Source organism: Macrotis lagotis, chromosome 5, assembly GCF_037893015.1.
Source record: "Macrotis lagotis isolate mMagLag1 chromosome 5, bilby.v1.9.chrom.fasta, whole genome shotgun sequence".
NCBI classification, from domain to species: Eukaryota; Metazoa; Chordata; class Mammalia; order Peramelemorphia; family Peramelidae; genus Macrotis; species Macrotis lagotis.
Genome location: NC_133662.1, coordinates 92,484,594 through 92,508,873, shown reverse-complemented (window position 1 = coordinate 92,508,873; position 24,280 = coordinate 92,484,594). Strand labels below are relative to the sequence as shown.

Here is a 24,280-nt window from a genome sequence, read left to right as displayed (position 1 = left end):
CTCACATCTGAGGATTACTTTCCCAAGCACAAAGTGGTCTACAAGAAAAAAAAGAGGAAATATATTTGATATATGTTTCTAGAAGTTCAACAAAAAGTTCAAGGGACAATTTAACAAGACATTAAACCTTTGCCAGATTTTTATTTAGTTCTTCCAAGTAAGAATACTGCCAATACTTAAAACACATTCCAAAAGGATGGTGCTGCTTGGTCTCACTACATTAAGCATTTATAAATTCATTACTTAGTTCTTCAAACATCCATTTATATTTTTTACTTGGAATTATTATGCATTTAGCTTTTCTTTACTTTCAAAAAAATGTTCCACTGCATTAGTTCTTCAAAGGAATTTCCAAAGTGTTCAATTACTTCTTTCCTAACTGTGTAGTCTTTTCTAGTTTTTGGAAAAATGCCAAGTTCCCAGTCCTTCACCCTATTCCTTCTCACTTTCCCCATCCACTTGTTCCAGGCGTTGTGAAAAGAGGTTTTCTTTCATGACTGCCTCAACAGTGTTTCTTTTTTGCTTAAAAAATAAGATTTTTTTAAAACCAAAAATTAAACTGGCATCTTTATAATGCTGTAGCTTTTGCTCAGTGAGGAATCAAAATCTCTGAACAATGAATGCCTGTGTAAAGCAGCTATTCACAAGAGGTACTGCTTTCTTGGGAATAGGAAAAGTTTTTACCTACTGACAAATAGGAGTCACACAACAGAATAAAACTGAACTCAATTCTGTCTTGCCTCAGGTTTCCAAAGGCTCAAAGTAAGGAGATCAATTACATTCTCTATTATTGACTCATTATAAGAAAGGGACTGCTGAAGAAGAACATGAGTGGTGGCCAAACTGGACCATGTGACTTCCATTTTATAAGCTTTTAATTCACAGATTATTTTTTAAATTTTTTAAAAGAAAGCCTGGAGACTATCAGCATGTGTGAATTAAAACCTGATGATGGAGGTTTTGCAAGCCTGAAATGTTGACAAAAAATTACAAACCCTGAGAAAAGTGTCTAGTGTGTATAAATAGCTTAGCAGTTACTTCATAATTTTACTTTCATTTGGTGCCATTCAAGAGTCAACCTTACCAAGTCTGAAAGAAATACAAACCCAGTGAATAACTTGTCTTTCAGGTATGAAATATATTTCTTTTTAATAACCCATTCTCATTCTAGGAAATATATAGAACAAGTTTTAGAATAAAGAAAATTGGTTTTCTTTACTTTTCCATACCCCACACCAAAAAACCCCATAGTTGAACTATTTTAAAAAATACTGTCTTAAACTTTTTCTAACAGTAAAGAATTTCAAACTCTAAATATTGCCTCTCATTCTACAAGGCTTATGAGGAACCTTTGGAAAGGCAAATTATCTCTCCTATGGTCCTTCCTTTCAATTATCAATAAGCACCTGTTGTCCCTGCTTCCCAAAGGCTACCTGCCATTGCAGCTTGATAAAAAAGAAAAGAGATTTCATAAAAAAAGATATACCAGGGTTGAGCACAGTAAAGTGACTGAAGAGAAAGGAGTAATATATACAGTAGAAAGAAGACTGATTTTCAAATCAGAGGACATAGGTTGGAACATGGGCTCTGTCATGGATAGAGTCCTAGGCTTAGAATGAGGAATAAAATCTGCCTCAGACTTTACTAGTTTGTTTGATCCTGAGCAAGTCATTTAACCAGTCTTAGTCTTAATTCCCTCAGCAGCAATTTTTTTTTGAGGAGGAGTTAGATTAATCACTTGAAGTCTCATTTCCTTATCTATAAAACGAGGAAGTTATGTTTAAGAATATGAGAGGATATAAGATCATTTTTGGTTTTTAAGCTATCTCATGATTGGGCTTAGGGCATAAAACAAACATGTCAATTGAGCTGCTCCCAGTGCTGCCAAATAGACCTAATTACTAACCAGGAGCAATGGCCAATTTAATTCAATGTGTAGAGAATACTATTATAAATTGGAAATATAACAATGAAATCAGACATAGTTCTTGCCTACAACCTATTATTAAAGGGAAACACGATTTGTATAGATAGAATTACAACAGGAATTACTAAGTTTAAAGTCCTTGACATCTATGACATTTAATATATGACAGTTCCTATTGTCTTCTCGACAATTTCTCTTCACTTGACTTCACTAGTATCATATTTTCTTAATTTTCCTAGTTCTCTAATTTCTCCTTTTGTCTCTTTGTATGCCACTTCTTCCTGCTACTGCCCTTCTCCCTCCACCCTACCCTACCACAGGAGCATGAGCTAAGGTTCTGTCTTCAATCTGTTTGTCTTTCCTCTTTGCATAGAAATCTCATTCAAATCCATAGCATTACTTATTGCTGCTGTACAGAATTCTCCTTTCCCAACCATATTTCTAACCCTGACTCAATCATAAACTCTAACTCTGTTTTTGCAACTGTATACTTAGACCAATATCTCAAAATCAGAAATCCTGAAAAGTCTTTATCCTTCTACCAAACCTGATCCTCCTCCTAACTCCTTATTTATGTTATTCTTGTATTATACCTGTAGTTGATCCATGTTCCTTTTATTCCTCCCATTTAACTTACAATTCATTCAGTTGTTAAAATCTGTCCATTCTATCTATGTGTCACTTGATTCTGTCTCTTTCTTTCCATCCCTGTGGTTACCATTCTGCCTTGGACTTGTTCTATATCGAGAGTTCCTCACCCAGTTCATGAGCTCATTTTTTTTTAAATTTTGAATGTTTAACATGGTTGTACATGCATAACCTATATCAGTTTACTTGCTGTCGGGGGGGTGGTGGGGAGGAAGGAAGGATAAAAATGTGGAATTCAAAATCTTAGGAAAACTGAATGTTGAGGACCATATGTATAATTTGATAAAAAATAAACATCACATTAAAAATAAAAAATTGACAGTTATTTCAATAAAATTGTTTCCTTTGGAATCTTATTTTATATATCTAAAGATTTTGATAAGGGGTTCTTAGACTTCTCTTGAGTGCAAAAGGGATTCATGACACAAGGAAAGCTTAAGAATGCTATTCCAGAGGAAAAGAATTTCAACCTTATTACTTCTCACTCAAGAGAACCTAGAACAGAAGGAGAGTAAGGAGTAAGAGAATATCTCCTATATTCTTTCCTCCCATCTTTTCTCCACACATCCTTACCCTGTCTCCTCTTCCAAAAGGTTGATAGTGGTGGTTAAGACAACAAGAAAATAGTTTTAAGAAGGAATGAGGTTAATTGGTCAAGTCTGGATTTGGACCTTAATTCAACTCTATCCTGACCATACTACAAAGAGCTTTCTAACTTGTTTCCATATCTTCTGCCTCTTTTAATTTCCAATTTCAAGGTTTATAAATTCCTATCAAATAGACATCATAAGGAGAAAGGATTAGATTTTTTGGCCCTAGATTTGGCTCTAGAGGGCAGAACCATAATAGGTTCAAGTTACAGAAAAGAAATTTTAGGTTTAGTCTCTAGAAAAAAAAATTTTGAAAAATTAAAAATAACCTTCAAAACCTTAAATCTTAAAAACAATTAAAGATGTGTAAAAATAGAATGGGTGGTAGGTCCCTCCCCGAGATCTTCAAGCACCTATATATGACAACTTCTTAAATATGTCATAATGGGGATTACTTTTACAGTAAGGGATTAAATGACTGAGTCCCTTGTCATTTTCAAAATCTATCACTATGATTTTGTAAATAAAGGCCAAACTCCTCACTTTGACCTTCAAGTACCTTTCAATTGTAGAAGTTCAAGTCTTAAATTTTAAAACTTAATTACCTTGTGATAATAGGCAAGTCAATTATCCTCTCTAATTCAGTTTTTTTTGAACTTCACAATGAGGATTACAGAATCATAATGTTCCAAAAGATGTCAGAGGACATCTATTTCCATCCAGAACTAATCAGTAATCTCCTTGATAGTAGCTCAAATATATGATCTTTTAGTTTTTGCTTGAAAGACTTAAGAGTGAATGGAAATTTGCTTTCTTTTAAGGCTACTTCAACTTCTGACAGCTCAATTTGTTAAGAAGTTTCCCTTATATGAAAAAAGTAAATCTGCCTTTTTGTAACTTCTGCCTACTGATATGGAACTATCAGACCTCCCTCTACAGAAAGACAGCATTCCATAGGTTTGAAGATAGATACCACAAAAAAGAGAGGCAGTGAATTTGAATCTGTAGACAGAGTTTATCTTTGACATTGATAAATTTGAACTAGATGGTCTTTAAAATTCCCTTTTCAGTTCTAAATATATGATTCTATTAACCCATTAAGTCCAGGTAAACAACCTTGATTTTCATATGGAATGGTCTCCTGTTTTCTCACCACCCCCACTGTCATTTTTAGTACCCGTTTCATGTTTCATGTTCATCCTAAAATGTTTTGCTTAAATTGAGCAGGGGTTCACAGATGTAACAATCAGAGCAGAGCTATCACCTTCTCTAATTCTAGAATTTGTCTTTCTTAATGAAAACTAAGTTGATTCATCATTTTTTCTTTTGATAGGGAAGAGTCACAGGGAGGCAACCTCAGTCTAGCCTCTTTAACCCTCCTGACTCACTCTAACCCTGACCTCTGAGGGAACCCCAGGAGTATTCACAGGGAACTAGTTACTTTACCCCAAGATAGTATCAGGATGACAATCAACCTGCCAGAAGAGAATACTTACTTTACCCTCACTAACTTTACCTCCAGTTCTGGGACATACCTATCCATTTTAGACAGAAATATGGGACTGGAAGAACTGCCAGACCCGCATACACAGCCAAAGGAATCATTAATAGTTCCCTGTGCCCCAACAAGTGCATTGAGTGGATATCGACTGGCAAGGCAGGTGATTGAATACAGGACAAGAGACAAGAAACTTAAGAGTTCAGTTATTGAATAAGGTCAAGAGACAAGAAAATAAGAGATAAGAAGAAAATTTAGAAGATGTGGTGAGTTTGCTTCCCTAATGCAAGCATCAAGTATTCAAGCCATATATGAAATAGTTTCCTGCTTTCTCTAGTTTGGTATAGACACTTATTGACTCATAGGGTAAGGCTCTGTCAGGCCCTACCTGAACTGGATTGGCTTACTGAAAATTTATCAGGTTGGCCTAAGGTGAAGGAAACCTAGTTTTGTGAGCAGTGAAGGGGAGGATGAAACTAGAGACCTAAGCAATCAGAAATATGGCTCTCACAAAGCTTATCTATACCTTTGCATATACTGAATTCCTGGAATTAAGGTTCTTATGATAGTTAGACCAAAAGGTTTTTTAATAGGGAAGGTTCCTTTTGAAACATAAGTTATTGTTTTATAAAACTTCCATTCTCTGAATCCAGGCAAAACAGACCACTTTATACACTTTGAACTCTTTTTTCTCCTCTCTTTCTTACCCTCTTTATCCAGCTCATATCCACCAATATGAATGTCCCCCAAGGTACCATAAAGAGCCATCTTCTCTTCTTCCTCCCTTATTTTCCTTAATAATTGAATTAGCTCCCATGGATTTAATTATGCAGATGATTCTCAGATCTATTTATACAGCCCTAACCTCTCTCCTGATCCCCAATTTTGTACATCCAACTAACTATTCAACATCTCAAACTGGATATCCTGTTGATATCAATTAAACAAATCTAAAATTAAATCCATTATCTCCACCATTACCTCCAAAACCACTTCTCTTTCTCATTCTTCTACTATTTTCAAGGATACCACCATCTTCTCAGTCACTCATTCCTCCATTTTCATTTTGCTGCCAAGTTCTGTCATATCCATCTTCATGACCTCTTTCATATATTCTCCCTTTTCTTTTTAATGGCACTGCCCTTCCGACCTTCATTACTTTATGTCTAGATTATTGCAGTAGCCTTCTGATTGGTTTCTCTGACTCAAGTCTCTCCCAAATCAAATTTATCTTTCAGCTATCAGTTTTCCCAAAGTGCAGGTCTGACCATGTCACCTTTTCATTCAATAAATTCCAGTGGCTCCTTATACATTTGGTCTTACAGGATTAATTTTAAAATCTTCTGCTTGTTTTCTAAATCTCTTCCTGACCCAACCCCTCCCAAACTTTCCAATATTCTCTATAATCCAGTGATACTGTCCTATTTGCTCTTCCTCAAATATGATACTCCATGTTCCAAGACTGCTTTGTTACTGGTCATGCCTCACATCTAGACTGTTCTTTCTCATCTCTGTTTAACTGGCTTTCCTGACTTCTTTAAAGCTAAAATCTTTCCTCCTACAAACCTTTCCCAATACCCCTTATTCTAGTGCCTTCCTTCGATGATTATTTCCCAGCTGTCATGTTTGTATCTTGTTTGTGCATTGTTATTTGCATCTTGTCTTCCCAATTAGACTGTGACTTACTTAAGAGCAGGGACTATTTTTTTTTGCTTTTCTTTGTATCACCAGTACTTGGCAATATTAGACATTAAATAAATGCCTGTAAACTTGATTTTACTTTCTAAAAATTCCCTATATCTGGGATACCTTTCACCCCCAGCCTCCATCTCCATCTGTCCATTTATCATTAAAGATCAAGTTTAAATTCTACTCTTCAATGAAAACATCATTGATTGCTTTTTTCTTTGGAGAATATTTCCCCTCTTAGAGTTCTTATCACATTTTGCACCTCTCTTAATCATATATCATGTTCTCTTTTGTTTTATGTATATGATTTTGCTTCCTAGTACATTGTTAAGAGAGCAAAGATTCTCATATTCTCCTTTGAAATATTTTCAATACTTAGTACAATTTCTTTTCACACAGAATCATTAGATTATAGATTTAGGATTAAAGGAGGCTTTAGATGAGGGGTGTTGAGGTAGGAGAGAATTCAGAATGCAAGGTTGTAAAAGTGGATGTTGAAATTTGTTTTTACATGTAACTGGGAGAAAATAAAATAAAATAAAATAAGAAGGGGTTTTAGAAAGCTTACTATCATAGAGTTAGAGCTAGAAGAGATCTCAGATGCCAATTAGTCTAACTTCCTCATTTCACAGCTATGGAAAGAGCATGGGTCCTAATCAGGAACATGTGAATTCAAATCTGGCTTTAGACAATAAACTGTGCAAGTCTGGGCATGTCGCTTAACTTTCTAAATTTAACCTCTTTAAATTTAAAATTAAGATAATAATAATAACTGCTTCCCAGAGTTGCGAGAAAAATGAAATAATAATAACTGAAAAGTACTTGCAAAAATGCTCCATGTAAGAGGTTTATATAGAGCTAAATGTTAGTTGTCATTATTATTATTATTATTATTATTATTATTATTATTACTGATGAGAAAACCAATGCCTAGAAACAGGTCCTCAATATTTACTGAATGAATGGGCAAGGGAGAAAAATGTTATCTCTGTGACTTTATATTATCAAGCAAGCTTAAACATCTACCAGTGTAGGGCAGCTAGGTGGCATAGTGGATAAAGCACCGGCCCTGGAGTCAAGAGTACCTGGGTTCAAATCCGGTCTCAGACACTTAATAATTACCTAGCTGTGTGGCCTTGGGCAAGCCACTTAACCCCGTTTGCCTTGCAAAAAAAAAAACCTAATAAAAAAAGCATCTACCAGTGTAATTATTTTGCTATAATTTTCATATTTCATCCCATCAGGATCTTTAGACTCTTGGGAATTAGGTAACAAGTACTCTATGATCGTTATTTTTAACTCCTCCCAACAGAAGAGTTTACTGAACCCAAATATGACGTCTTGTTCTTTGTCAAGTTGCTTGAGAGGCCTAATAGACTTTCTGAAGAAGACTGCTATACCAGACTCCTGAGTGACACAAACCAATGGTCTTTGCTATTTATTTTTATATATGTTTTAGATAAATGTATTAGATAAATTTATGTATTATATAACTAATCTATTCATTAATTTATTTACTTGTTTATTTATTTTTACATTTTAAAAATTTAACATTCCAAATTTTCCTTTTCCCTCCAACCTCTCCTGGACTCACTGAGAAGGCAAGAAAAATGATATCCATTATATATGTGAAATTAATTGAGTGTTCTTTGACCCTGTGTTTAGACTGGTTTGCTTTGGACTGCTGGGACCAAAATGTTAAGGAACTCTTGAATTCCCTCAGTTGTCCTTATTAAGAAAAAGAATATTGTCATCCTGCTATGCATTGGAGACATGGTATTATAGAATACCTTGTAAGCAAATAAACAAATTTCAGGAAAGATGGAAAAAGGGGGGGGAGGAAGAAAGAGGGGAGTGGGAGGGAAGGTACACTCATTTTGTATCTTCTGGTAGGCTTATGGTCTCACATGAAGACAGTTAATTTAAATGTCTAACTGCTTCATTTTTAATTTTCAAAGTTGATTTAAAAATATTCAGGGATTGATTATATGGATAGTTTGTGGGTTATTCAGTCTACCTGCTTCTCTTCCTTCCACTTTTGGCTACTGGGCTTTTAGCTACACCAGTGCTTATTAGCATCTCCTGAGAATATGGAGATTTTTTTTTAAAAAAGATGAAGCACAAACTTTTAATTCTGGCTATTAGACATGATGAGGAAATAACTGAACTTATTTCTCTTCACACAGCTTGTACAAATACCAGTATTCCAGGGAATTTCCACTAGGTGGTTTGTAACAAAGTCACCAATTGTTTGCTTGCCTGCAGCTGTTATCTACTACACTATCTACTTCATGTTGTGAGGAAAGTATTTTATAAAATTAAAAACATTGTTATAAGAATTTTTATTTGTAAATTTAGGATAATAGCACTTCAGCTACTAAAAGGGGGTTACTGAGAGAGAAAAAACCCTGTAAATGAAATGCTGTATCATTGTGAAATTTTAATATTGCCAAATGAAACCTGGCCATCTCACAATGACATCACATGCCATGCAACTTTGTCCATTATAGGTTTCCTGCACCAGTTCTTTTACCATCCTCCAGAAAGAGTTGGCAGATATCTTGTCCTTCCACAATGCTACTTTCAGATCACTGCTTTCCCCAATCATAGAAAAGACTATCATACTTTAAAATTCATGAAACTTACCAAACTTGAATATATTCTTGGTTCCTCACCTTTGTGGAAAAGTGAGAGATGGGTGGGGGGGTCAATATGATATCAGATAGTACAATTGGATAATTTTGTAGGTGGTAGAATGGCATAATGGAAATAAAGAATAATAGAAGTTCATCAACAATATGCTGGTCACTCAATAATGAATTCTTGATGATTAATGAATATGTCAACCCATGACCAAACTCCTAAATGTGAAAAGAAATTAAATGAACCTTAGTCCCAAACCCATAGAACTTTCCACTTCTGCACTTGTACAGTAATAGTGACAAAGTGATGGAAAAGGGAAAAGAAGGTGGAAAATATAACAGTTTTAGACATAAGAATATTAATTTAGTTATTGGTCTATTAAATGTGAGATCCATACCCATGACCAGTGGATTGACTTTCCATCAGAGGAAGCATATCTTCCTGTTATGCACAACAAATGAATGCAGAAAACAACAGAGATTCCTTAATGAAAGGAGGGATTTCAGGATTTCAGAAGTAAGCAGATCCAAGAGAACATTTTATATGGTAGCAGCAACATTTTTCGAAATCAATTGCGAATGTTTTAGCTTTTCTCAACAATACAAGGATCCAAGGAAATTCTAAAGGGCTTATTCTGAAAAATGTTATCCACCTCTGAAAAAGAAGTGATGGAGTCTGAATGCATATTGAAGCATACTGTTTTTCATTTCTTTATGTGTTTCTTTTGGACTTTTTTCTTTTAAAATATGACTAACATGGAAATACATTTTTGCATAACTACTTACCATCTTAGGAGAGGGGGAAGTAAGAGAAGGGAAGGAGAGAATTTAGAACTCAAAATTTAAAAAGTGTTAAAAATTGTTTTTACATGCACTTGGGAAAAATGAAATGTGATTTTTTTTTAAGTTTATAGAAAGATGGGTAAGAGATGCAACTAGGCCAAATCAATCTGAAGGAGGTATTTAAAGATAAAACTTGTAGTCAACAAAAAAGAAAAAAAACCTTTTATCATAAACTTTTTTCTCCATCAATGACAAAGAAGTTACCATGTTTAGACTTAAGACTTTAGCCTCTGATGGGCTGCTTAAAGAAATTTCTATGGCATTAAATAACTCAGAGATATAAGAGGCAACTAAACTATACCAATCGTATACAAAATAGTTCTCCCTTGAAGCAATACACAGTTTAGAAGGCAATGAATGATAATTGATTCTCAAGATAGTTGAAAGAAAAGATGCCACCAGACTCTTGGGAGAAATTTAATGCATTACACTTAACAACAATAAAAAGAAGTAAGTGAAAAATATCAGTGACTACTGATTCATGTCTACTTTTCCATCTCTGCAAAATTTTATGAGTATATTTTATAGTGGCATTGAGGAATCTCTAAGGAAATAATGAGAATGAAGAAAATGGCTTTTTCATATTAAGTTCTTGAACAGGTAGATAATAAAACATTTGATTCAGATTGTAAATATAAATCCTCTCTTCCAACAACATGTATCCCATGAATAGCCAAAATCATGAAAATTCATTTAAGGATGGGATCACAGAATTAATTTTTCCCTCTTATCATTTTAGCATTAATATCAAGCAAGTGATAATATAAGAAAGACACTACCATGTAAGAGAAAGACAAAATGGAAAAGCGATTACCTATAGATAGGAGGTTCTTAACCTGGGTTTCATGAGCTTGCAGTTTATATTTTAAAATACATTTGTTTTAAACAATCAAGATCTGTTTTCTTACCATCCCCCTCTCTGACTGAGAATAGAAAAAAAAACAGAACTCATTACACATATGTGTATTCATTCAAAGCAATTCTAGAACCCTGGTTGGCCATTATCCTGACAAGAGTGTAGCACAATAGTATTCTATCATATTTATATACCATAATCTGTTCATCATTTGCCATTCATCATTCATCATTCACCATTTTCCCAATTTATGGGCCACCTCAAAAAGTGTTATAAATAAAGTATTTGTATATCCTTGCTTTGTTTTGCTTGTTTCCTTAAATTATCTTTGCTTATATTTTTCCATTTCCCCTCTTATTTTCTTGCTTAGTGAAATGTATTTCTGTACCCAACTCAGTATTTATATATGTTTTCTTTGAGTACTGGGCATGGAGTTAGGAGTTTGAATCTAGCCCCAGGCACTTGCAACTTACTGTGTGACCTTGGCACCCTGATTGCCTCATATCCAGGGCCATCTCCAATCATCCTGATTCATATCTGACCACTGGACCCAAATGGCTCTGGAAGAGAAAGTGAGGCTGGTGTCTTAGCACAGCTCCCCTCACTCAAATCCAATTCATGGATCTGACATGGCATCACTTCTCTGATGTCATGGTCTTCTTTGAGAATGAAGGACAAACATCATCATCATCATATGAGAGTGATATTCAAAGATCAGCCCCCTTTTACTTACTGCCCCCTTACTTTTTCTCTGTGTATATATGTATATATATATATATAAATATAATATATATATATATATATACTTGTGCACCCTGATTATGCAAGATAATTATACTTAATCCTCCTTTCTTCTCCTCCCCTCCCTATGCCAGGAATACACTCGGATACATAGATCAAGGATTCTTTTCTTAAGATCAGAAAGACATTGCAGGGTTTAGAGGAGACACACATATCATTTCCTATGGAGATGGGATATAAGTAGTTCATCTTGTTTAATCCTTTGTCATTGTTCATTCATGTTTACCTTTTTAAGTTTTTTTCCTTGTGTTTCAATTTTATAGTTTCCTCTGCCAATTCTGATATTTTATCAGAAATTCTTAGGAATCCTACATATTATTAAACATATTTTCCCCTAGTGGAATTGTTGGACAAGATTTTTCTTGATTTAGTAATCTCATATTGTCTTCTAAAATATCGAATGTGTGCTATTAAATCATGGGTGATTGTTGACCATGGCTCCTCACTATTGGAATATTTCTGGCTGTTTGAAGTACTTTTTTTTTAGCAAGAAAATTTTGGATTTGGGCTATGACATTTATGAGAGTTTTTTTTATTTTGGGTTTTCTTTCTGTTTCCCCTTTGCCCTCTGTTTCTAAGACATCCGAGTAACTTTATTTTAAGATTTCTTAAAGCATGATATAAAGGCTATTTTTTTGGTCAAAGCATTCAGATAGTCCAATGATTGCTAAATTTGTTTTCCAGGTCAGATGTCTTTCATTTTCTATTATTTTTTTCAACTTTTTTACTTTGTTTTAGCATTTTTTTTTTGTTTTTGCAAGGCAATGGGGTTAAGTGACTTGCCCAAAGTCACATAGCTAGGTAATTAAGTGTCTGAGGCCACATTTGAACTCATGTCCTCCTGACTCCAGGGCTGGTGCTCTATCCACTGTGCTACCTAGCTGCCCCTAGTATTTTTTTTTTTTACCTTATGGAGTCACTGGTTTTTATTTGGTCTATTCTTATTTTCAAGGATTATTGTTTGGGTAAGGTTTCAAATGTCTTGGGCTAAGATGCTGGTAGGGAGGCCTTTTTCTCTGATCAAACTGACCTTTCTCCTAGAGAATTACTATTCAACTCTTGATGAATAATACAATAACCAAAGTAATAACAATACAGATAAGTACATTCTCATGCCTAACTTTGGTTTATAGTTTCTCCAAATAAATTGACTTGCATTTGACCACATTAAAATATATTGACCACTTTTCTGACTACTCTACCTCAAAATATCTTCCTATGGCTTTTTTCCTTTCTCATTTACTTGGCTTTTCATTTCCCAAAAGGGATTACTGTCATACATAAGTATGAATATTTTATTATATGCTGACTACTCCAGTACATTTATAAAAAATGTTACATGAAACCAATCTTAGCATTGATTCCATGAGATCACTATTTTCTATATAACTCCATTCAAACAAATCAAAGAACCATGAAGTGTTACAGCTAAGGATCAAGGATCTCAACAAGCTCAATTTACAGATAAGGAAACTAAATTCTAGTGAAGCTGAGTGATTTGCTCAAGATCACACAAAAAAATTAGTGGCACATGCAGAAGTAGAATCCAGTTGCCTTGATAGGGATCTTTTCAATGACAATGAAAGATGTAGACATTTATTCCTACCCTGTGTTTCCTACAGTTAAACCAGGACCTTATTTATATCAACTTATCAATAGTTTTTTTTTTAAATTTTCTACAAGCTTATTAAACAATTTCAATATCATTGATTTTTCTTGTAATCCCTTGTTTTGCTTTAAATATGTTATACTAAGTGGTAGTCCATAGGCTTTACTAGGCTGCCAAAGGGATCATGGCATAAAAAAATGTATTTTTTAAAAAAAGTCTTGTTAAAGATATATTCAACTTTTTCTCTAAATAGATGTTACCATAAAATTTAATGCTCAATTATTTGATTTTCTATATCCCAAGAAAGGGACAGATTGCCTCTCAGTTACCCCATGTGAGGCTAATATTATAGTCTAGCTAATAAACATTTAATATATCACTATCTACTAAGCATATGCTAAGTGCTGGGAATAGAAATAGAAAGAAAAAGAAAGACTAGCTCTCAAGAATCTTATATTTTAATAGAAGAAAACAGTACATACAAGGAAAGTGAAAATAGGGTAGTGAGGGAGAAAGATGTCTGGACAGACAAGGAGTGGAAGCTGAAACAGAATGGAGTGAATGTGGCTGATCTGGGTCCTTCCTTAAAATGGATATTTAAGGAAGAACTGACTAATTGGAGGAAGGATTTTCTGCCCTAAGATGGTTGTAGGAGAAAAGGTATCTTCCAAGTTGAGAAAGCTGCTAGAGACTGATGTAGAAAGAAGTCTGGAGAGTCTAAAGTGAAAATTGTTATTCTGGTTTGTTAGTGAGCTTCTTTTGTCTTGGATTACCATAAATGTGTCTTTAGGATCTTTTATCATCCATAAGTAAAATGAAAAGTTTGAATTTTATCCAAAACAAAACCACAACACGGTTTTAGAATAACTCCAACAATGTATAGCTCTCAAGAAAAATGAAACTTCCAGTCATTTAAAAAGAGTAATCACATGACCTGTACCTTTTCTATATTTCATAGAACTATTAAAGATATATTGAAAAATTAGAAATCTGAGAAATTCATCAAATGCATATCCTATGTTTATTTATACCATAGTATCATCATTTTCTTCTAACAATAATTTAGTATTGATGAAAAATTAATTTTAGGCAAAATTTATACCATGGGTATACCCTATTATCATAGTATATACATGAATTCCAAGAAAAACCTACAAAACTGATGATAAATACGTAAAATGATATTTTGATTAAGACTGGAATATGATTATTCATTTGAGCTTGTGTGTGACAAAAATATTTTCTCAGTTTAATTGGCTTAGGATTCTTTTTTCCCCCAATGGAGGCAAAAGTCTCTGCCTCTCCTATGTCTTTCATTCCTAGAACAGAGCTATTTAACAACTTGCAAAGTCTCTTAATGATGCTGTACTTTTCAAGGTGTCCAAGGAATATGGGCAACAATGTGCTATTTTAATGTATCCATAAGTGATCTTTGGCATACTTTTGTAAATTCCAAAACTTATTATAGTAATTAAGAAATCATAGTTTTGAAGCATGGAAGAAAAAAGTCGAGCCAAGTTTCTAGAAATGTCAATGACATCCATTTCATTCACTTTGTTTAGGAAGCTCTTCACCAGACCAGGACATCATAATTAATTCCTGGGAAGCCTTTTGAGCAATTTGTTTAAAATAGCATCTCACAATGATACAGGTTCTCTGCCAGGACTTTTGCACTTATTTGTTGTTGTGACTGTAGCCATAATTCAGGTTCTTCTTTCATTGTTCCTAACTAGCAAAATATGTATATGTATATGTATATGTATATGTATATGTATATGTATATGTATATGTATATGTATATGTATATGTATATATGTATATATATGTATATGTATATGTATATGTATATGTATATGTATATGTATATGTATATGTATATGTATATATATGTATATATATGTATATATATGTATATATATGTATATATATGTATATATATGTATATATATGTATATATATGTATATATATATGTATATATATGTATATTAGATGAAATGCTGTATTGGACAGGAAGATCTAGGGTTGGTTTTGGTTCTGACATTTACTAGTTGTGCAATCGTAGTCATATCATTTAACTTCTCTGTTACTCTATTTACTTTTCTATGAAATGGACATAACAAAAGTGTCCACAGGACTGTCGAGAAAATAAGAATGAATGTGTATATGCATATATGTTTTATATGTGTGGGCATATTTATATATATACACACATACAAAATATATTTTTATGAATATAAATATAAAAATATATTTATATACACACATGTATATAGCTAGATTTTCCAGTGCTTAGCATTCTACCTAGTAGACATAATAAGTACTTAATAAATGCATATTGACAAATGGTATATATGTATATATATATATATATATAGAGAGAGAGAGAGAGAGAGATCTCTATATACACATACAAACCTTTTAAAATTCCAAAGCAACATATTAGTTTTGATAATAATCTATTTTTTCTCAGTTTTTAGTGCAATTCAAAGAGAAATGATTCTGGGACAACTTATTATCCTGAGATTATTATTTTATATGTAACAAAGAATGAATTCATGTCTAGGTATATAAAATGTATGATTTATTAAATTATATTTTATTAAATGTTAGATTTTTTTGAGGTCTGTGGTTCTGAAGTTATGATTTGCTATGTATTAGTTTATGACAAATAAAAGAACTTTTGAGGATGTATATATGTGAGTATTCAACAGGTGTTTGCAACCTGCAATGATATCCAGTCAAGTAAAGTCAACAAACATTAATTAAGCATCTACTATTAGTCAGACACTGTGCTAACACTGGACATACAAGAAAAGATAATGTATATATATATATATATATATATATATATATATATATATGTATTCATATACATATACACACTTATATATACATATATACATATCTATATCTATCTATCTATCTATCTATCTATCTAAATCTATATATATATATATATATATGATTCTTTGTTCTTAAGGCATTCACGAATTTCTTATCCCTTTATAATAAGCATTAATTAGTAAATCAGACAGTCTTAATCATAACACTTCCATAATTTCTTGTAATAATAATTTAATTTTGAATTAACCTCATAAAATTCTATTTCTATGAATAAATATTCATGAATAACCAATTATCTGATATCTTTTTATTGACTTATTGATGGTTTTATTCAGTGGTAGGATTAAAATAAATTAACAACTAATTTTAATTAGACATTAAAAGTGTCCTAATGACCAAGATTAAGTATACAAAAAGATATCCTGAAAGGTAGTTTAATATTTCATGCATTTAATACTCAAATAAGAACAATAAAAGAGATACATAAAACTAGATTATATTAAATAACTCACAGTAAGCAAACATATCCTTATGGAATGAAAGCCGCCAGTGACCACAATAGCTAATGTTGGAACATATGCAGAACCAAAATTCATTCTTTCTATTCTAAATGTTTTTCCTTCTACTACCAGGGTTTATGAAATGGGCAATAAGATAACCCTTGAAATCTGTATTTCTATTGGTTCATTGTGTCCCTGCTTCCTATTGCTTTCACGGTTCAGGGAACACCAGTGTACTCATAATATCTCAGGGGAATTTTGGGTGTAACACAAAGCTAAAACAAATGACAGTTTGTCACCCCCTTGGCACTTTTTCTCTTTACAATACATGTTTGCTAAAGTAAGAAAAACAAGGAAATTAAAATGTAGTATTTCATCAAAAGCACAAAGAGTTTTAAGAAATGAATAAATAACTAATAATTCCATCAGTTTTTTTCACCTTTAGATGGAATGAACTTTACTATGGGTTCATAGAAATGCTGTTGTGCAAATGAACATTAAAAAAGAGTGAGGCGTGTAAATTTGTAATTTCCACATTTGGCAGCTGCCCAGACATTCATTTTAGAGAGAACTCTGATCACAAGTGCCATTTTTACAATTGGTTTGCCGAACCCAACATAATGATGAGGGATCAGTTCTACTGAATGGATGTGAACCGAATGAATTCCTATGGATGTGGCCCATGGAAAGTCATTTGATAACCCTTTGAATCAACCATTTTCTGTGTTCCAGTTTATATTTGACAAATCCAATGGTAGTGAACCTACTGTTAGCTATTGCTATCACTCTATGACAATATTTCAAAAGAATTTCTTCAATTTTTTAATTGAGAACAATTATAATCTGAGAACATTTACCAATCCCTTTATTACTTTTTAATGAAGAAAAAGAAATATTTCTATAGTTATCTTAGGGAGATTTGACTTAAATTGACTATATAGATTTTTTTAGATTATTTCCCAAATCTACTGTTCCATTTTGAAGTTCCTAAATTATACATTAAAGACATTGTTTTAGACATTTTCTTACCTTTGTATTTTGATTTTCAGATGCCAGTACATCTCTTAATATGTAAAATCACATCTTTTATTTTTGCTGTATCATGCCTAGAAGAGGCCAAAGTATTTGCATTGGATTGTCTCTGTAAGTTCAGGGTTCAGGGACCTCTGGGTTTCTTACACTCCAATATTATTATACTTCTTCATCTAACTTTTCCAATTCCCTCTCCTTCTCTAGGTCTCCTCCCCTCACGAAAGGATAATAAGTAGTCCACATATTAGAGACTTCGCTTGGCTGTTTCAAGATTTATCTTTGGTGAAAATATTGCTCCTTTCTTTTAAGTGTAGAAATGGATCCAAGAATAGATACCAAAGTGACAAGCTAACTTATATGAGATCTTATATGAGTCTTGGGATCGGCAGTCTTATTCCATCTAATTGTGGAATTATTCACCTAAGAATAACTGAAAGATGCCACAACTTCAGCTAATTACATGAGGGAGGTGTCTTGTCTTCAGGACTCTTTCCGTAGTTTCCTTGCTACTATTATATACCACTGCCAACTGGCTTGCTAACAAGGATAACCTTGATTTGGAAACTAAGTAAGTGCCAAATTCTGACTATCAGTAATCAGAGAATCAAGGAGAGTTAGAGTAGAACTCTGCAATCATCTAGTCCAACCTATGCAAAAAAAGTAATTCTTACATCCCTACAAAGTAGTCATCCAGAATCTGCTTGAAGAACAAATTAGAATATGACCAATAAACAATAAAATAAAACTGGTCTCTACCTGAGAATAATTTGATTATTAATTGTTAACTAGTCTGAAAAGTTCATCAAGAATCCTTCAGGAGAAATATAACGTTTAACAGAATTAATAACAATCATTAATTTCCACAAAGAAAACTGGACAGTTTTTAAAAAGACACAAAGATAGAAGAAAGAAAAAGAAAGCTAAGTTTGGACCACTTGAAAGAAGTGACAATCAAGTATTTAGATCCTGAAAGTTGTAGAAGAGACTATGCATTCTATCAAACACCAGAATCTCTAAAGGTTAGCGAGGTACAAAAATAAAAGACAAGTTTTGGGTTTGGAGTGGGTGTAAGGGGACAAAAGAAACAAGAATAAAGTAAATGAAAATGCAATAGGAAAGGAGAAGAAATTATTATTTTTTAATAACTAAAGAACTGTAAGAGCTAATTATGCAAACTTAGAGGAAAGGACCATAAAAATATTATACAGACTCTAACTCATTGGGGCTAGACAAAAGTAGGTTTACAAATTTTAATTAAATGCTAGAAAGACTACAGTGGTATAAATCCAGTGAAATAAGGTAGGGATGTGAAGTGAGATATAGGGTAGATTGAAAGGAAGCATGGAATTAGAGAGGACACAGCTGCAAGCAAAAATAAATCTTTAACTGAAAGGCTAATTTTGAAAGAAAAAGAGGAGTATATAGAATAGGATGCAGTGACAGGGAGAAGAGGGAAAGGAGAGAAGATTAAGATCCAGTTTACTTGAGAATATAAACTATGATAATAATTCCATTCCTTTATTTCTCTTTTTTTCTTCTAAATAAAAGAGGGAAGAAAAGTAATGTTATATTAGAATTCAATGGCAGAAAAAACAACAATCAAAATTGAATTTTTATGAAATTAAAATTGCCTGTAAAAGAGAATAGAGTGACAAATTAAAGAAAAACAAAATTTGCTGCTCACAAGAAATGAAATTTAAGCAAAGAGATTCATACAATTAAAATGAAGAGCTAGAAATGAATTGATTATTCCTTAAAAGGATTAAAAATAGTAGCATACAATAAAAATTGCACACAATGAACCAAATAAAAAATTCAATTAAAAGAGACCAACTGGGGGCAGATAGGTGGTGCAGTGGATAAAGCACCAGCCCTGGAGTCAGGAGTACCTGAGTTCAAATTCAGCCTCAGACACTTAATAATTGCCTAGTTGTGTGACCTTGGGCAAATCACTTAACCTCATTTTCTTAAATAAATAAAATTTTTATAAAAAGGGACCAAATAGCTAAACTGCATAATTAAACCAGCATTTAAGTACATATAAGAAAAGATGATATGAACTCAGAAGACCTAAATAGTGAGTGAAGAAATTGTGGGGACTATCAACATCAGACCTAGCCAAATCTAACAAAATAATGAACAAGAAAGAGGTTTAAAACTTTAGATGATTATTTAAAAATTAAAAATAATAATCTTTTGATAATTAGTGATAATTTTAGGACATATACTTATTTTTCAATACTGTATGGCATCCTTACAAAGCTGGAATACATGTTAGAGAATAAAGAAATCATACATAAATGCAGAAATATTTTTCAAACATTTTAAGGACTATGATATAATGAAAATTTCTTCAATCTATTGCTATCTATTTCTTCCACTATTTTACGATGATTTGCTAGAAATGTTATTCCTATAAATAAGATTTTTTTATTAGGGAAAAAGCATAGGGAAGGAGGTAGAAAAAATACTTCTATTTGCAGATAATTCAATGACTGATAAAGAGAATCCATAGGTTCAAGGAAAAAATATTTATAATTACAGAGCAGAAGAAAACAAATACTTGGAGTTGTTTGATCAGAATACTACAACTCTAGAAGGACACTGCTAAGTAATAGCATCCAGAAGTGAAGACACCCAGGTAAAGAGTCCATGTCATATAAGGATTAGTTTAGAAAGAGAAGATTCAGAGGGACATGACAGAGATCTTCAAGAATAATGGAAGAAATATTAAACTTATTATTTTTTATTAAATGAAGTAAAATCATAATCAATTGGCAAATTTAGGTTTAATGTCAGGGGAAGGAAAAAAATAACATCTCGCTAACAAATATGAGCTGTTTGGAAGTGTAATGTTATAGTGGAAAGTTCTTTCAGGAATGGTTTGGACTAAATGACTCTGAAGGCCATTTTAAATCTCAATTTTTATGAATCCATGATTCTGTATTTTCATGAAAATGTTATCTCTTGTGATTTTGGCTAATTTGTAGCAATTTTTTCTGTTGAATCTTTATTCTTGGTGGCTTGCTTGCATTTAGACTATGGGGTAAAGTCAAAATCAAACTATTTCTCTCTCAAATAGCTCTGTGATCTCTTCAATATGAATGTTTCTTTAAAACATGAAGACAACAACTGCATTACTCTTTAAAAATTTTTTTTAAGGTAATGGGGTTAAATGACTTGCCCAAGGTCACACAGCTAGGCAATTATAGTGTCTGAGGCTGGATTTGAACTCAGGTCCTCCTGACTACAGGGCTGGTGCTCTATCCACTACTCCACTTAGCTGCCCCAACTGCGTTACTTCTATACATGTCTTCAATAAATTAAACAAGGTGGGGAAGAGTTCACGCAGGAAGACAGAATACTTCCTGTTTTTCTCTGTACATTGTAAGGATACTAGTGAAGCATACAAGTTGTCTAATAATGATTGTCTTCCTTAACTTGTCTCATTATTAGATCATCCTCTTTTTCTGTCATATTGCTGGCACAGTGGATAAATTGCTGGTCGTGGAGTCAGAAGGTTGTTGTTGTGAATTATATTTAAGGGAAAGAGTCCCAGGCAAAGTCACCAACCCCACTTTTTCCTCTGAAGTCATTTGGATCCAGTAGCCAGATATGAATTTGGACTACTGGGGATGGCCCTGGATGCAGTGGGAGACCTTGACTTTTTACAGTTAGGTCTTTCCCAGGTCACAGTTTGATGCCCATTAATTTAGTCATTAATTTAGGTTGGAGAAACCAAAGGCAAATTTAGGCAAAGAAGTCAACAATGACCACTTCCAAGAAAAAGAAGAAAAAAATTGTTGGGAGGTTGAGACCTTCAGAGTATCTCAGTGATTAGGAATAGTTGTCCTTTGCAATAGAAGAGGATCATATCATCTTATATATGAAGGCATGACTTGGACATTATGTTTATTATAGTGAGGGGAACATTGTGCAAAGACATTCTTCTCACTTACTTTTCCAGAACTGTTATCACCTCATGGCATGATTTAATAGCAAACAGAACTTCTGGTGATGGCCTGGATGCTGTGGGAGTCCTTGACTTTATGGATGTGGGTCCAACCAATATCATTGAGTTGATATGATGCTTCAGCAATGTTGATTTTCTGATGACAGATTGGAGATCACATGATATATCTAAACCTGTCTCTTGATCTAATTACCAGTACAGGAATTTTTATGATGTTAGTCTTTAGCCAGTAAAATAAAACCAGTTTCTCATGATGGATTATTCAACAGTTTGGTACAACTTGGCAGCAAGCTTTCAAAAGTAATGACAAAGTAACTTGTCACTCAGAAGTCTACACTGTTCCATTCTGCAAGTACCCTACCCTGAGCTCAAGCTCATTGGTTGCCAAGGTGTGGGCCATTATCCCCAGGGCTTCTGCCAGCTTCTCTAGAAACAGTTGCTAGTCTCTTCATTATACTTGTCTCTGACACTCCAGATTCAAGGATATGAACCCAAATCCCTTTCAATTGGCCAAGGGCAACAGAGACCATCATCCATCCCTTTGGGATGGCATTTGCCTATCTCTCAGGACCTATTGACCCATGTTCAACCACTGTTCATATGGAACCCTTCTCCACTTTGGCCTTCAAAGTTGATTAAGGCAAGTAAGAAAGAAAAAAGCAATTGGTCAAAGACAGGTCTCAAGTTAAGCCTACTTGGTCATTGTTTGGGCTCAGATTGGTTCATAATGAATTCAAACAGCAATTGATTCTGTTTTGGTCAGAAACCCTGAGGATCTGTTCCTCCCAGATTAGAGTCAGACCAGTGTTTGAATGTTGCCTAAAATATTTACTATTTCTATGACCCTAAGCAAGTCACTTGTCCTTTGTCAAGTCTCAATAGTATTAACTGAAAAATGGGGACTATGATAACACCTACCTCAGAGGATTGTTATGAACATCCAATGAGACAAGATATGTAAAGTATTTTGAAAATACTATAGCTCCATGTAAATGCTAATTCTCTAAAAGTGCTCTTTAATTTTCTGAGAACTGTCCAGAGCTCTCTTCTCCTCTTCTTTAGTTCAGGACCCAAATTATTCATTTGCAATGTCTATCTAAAGGTGATAGGTTGACCTTCTAACTTCATGTCATATTCTGAATAAGCATTCTTTAATCAGTTGGCATTTCCAGTATGGATAATTAGATTAAATTTCAAGTGATTAGAGTACTTTTCTAGGAAGATCAGCAATGTTCATTAATATCACACAAGGTATAACAAAGCAGGGAGTTATATGCTCATCAAATTTTTTGCAACTGTCAAGTAGAGTCCCTTGAAATATTGATGTTGAGGAGTTTTATTTTATTACAATGCCTAACTTTCTACACTGCCCAGATTCACTGGCTTCATTAGGTATAATTTCTGAAATGGTAATATTCTAGCTAATGATACTTATCAAATAATGTGAAATTCTTACTTAGAATGTGGCCCACAAAAAGAAGCAGTAAATAAAAGACCTAAATTAAAAAAAAAAAAGAATATTGAAACTTATAGAGTGGGAAAATTTTTGCAATTTTTCCATGACTATCATATTTTTATTCTTTTAAAATTCAATTGTTCATGTATTACAAAAGATAAATTTTCAAATATAATTATTCTTACTTCTAGAGGGAATGATATTTCAAAACAAACATTGAGCCTCCTGAGCAGAATGGTATTACAGCTATATTTAAGTCAAGTATGAAAAACCAGAAAAATTATCTGTATCAAAGAGCCTAGGTAAGCAGAAATAATCAATGAGAGAATAAGGAAGAGTGCCAGAAGTGAGATACAAGTAGTACTGTATTAGAATACAATTTTAAGAAATATATGCATATATAAAAATACATCCATATATAATATTTAGGCATGCATATCATATATATTTTAGTTTGCCTCGATAAGCCTGAGTGTTATAAGATAAATGGGTTCTTTGAAAAACTCCATTCTAATCCGAGAACCTACTGAACATGAATGAACTTGAAAAATGAAAGACCTCTCTCTCTGTGCCAACATGGGTAATAAGATTAAATCCAAAATAATTTCAGAGAAATAGGTATCAGAAACTAGAGGTGATTATTTATGAGTTGCAGATTTGCTCAAGGAATAGTTTTTCAATTTAGATTCTGGGAGAAAACAACAATAAACAAAAAAAGTCTTAGGATATTGCCATCAATTTCTTTCCTGGTTATTAATCTTTTTTTATTTTTTGTTATGGATCCCTGCGGTAGTCTGGTGAAACCCTGGGACCCTTTCTCCAAATAATGTTTTAAAGTAAAGTTCTTAATATGACATACTTAGAATTACAAAGAAAACCTTAATTTTATTTTAAATATTATTTTAAAGCTTATTGGCCCAGGGTTAAGAAGTTTTGGCTTATAGGATAGGATAAAGGCAAAAAAAAAATTCCTGGAGTCTTCTCAATGCCTTACCTATTTTTACCTACACAGTGTTAAGCCATAAATACATTGGCTAAAACAGCTTTTATCTAGCTCATCCATGAGCTCAAGCTGACTTTAAAGCAATTTAAGCCAAAAAGAGACAAAGAGCAATAATGCTTATTTCAAGCAGACTGGAAATTTACATGATCCTTAGAGACCAGAGACTCTGAATAAGATTTACAGACAAAAATAATGGCTGAGCTTTAAAGATTATGTGTTTCTATAACTGTGTATGTATGCATGCATGTGTTTGTGTGTTTAATTTTTAAAGCTATTGATTACTCTTCTTCTTTTATCAACAAAAGGTACTAGCTCTTCATGACCAGGCTGTTTCTACATCAAAGGGAAAAAAAAATATCACAACTGAA

General features: G+C 33.2%; 1 protein-coding gene across 2 annotated transcripts in view; it reads right to left on the bottom strand.

Moving 5' to 3' along the window:
• FUT9 (fucosyltransferase 9) overlaps positions 1-24,280 on the bottom strand; it is a 300,767-nt gene that overhangs the window by 230,914 nt on the left and 45,573 nt on the right. Inside the window, exon 1 of one of the 2 annotated variants that reach the window (XM_074187189.1) lies at positions 16,461-16,774. The exons of the other annotated variant lie outside the window; for it this stretch is intronic. The gene's annotated coding sequence lies outside the window, so the exon portion shown is untranslated. Of the gene's footprint in view, positions 1-16,460; positions 16,775-24,280 lie in introns of those variants that run through there. 2 annotated transcript variants of the gene reach the window in all.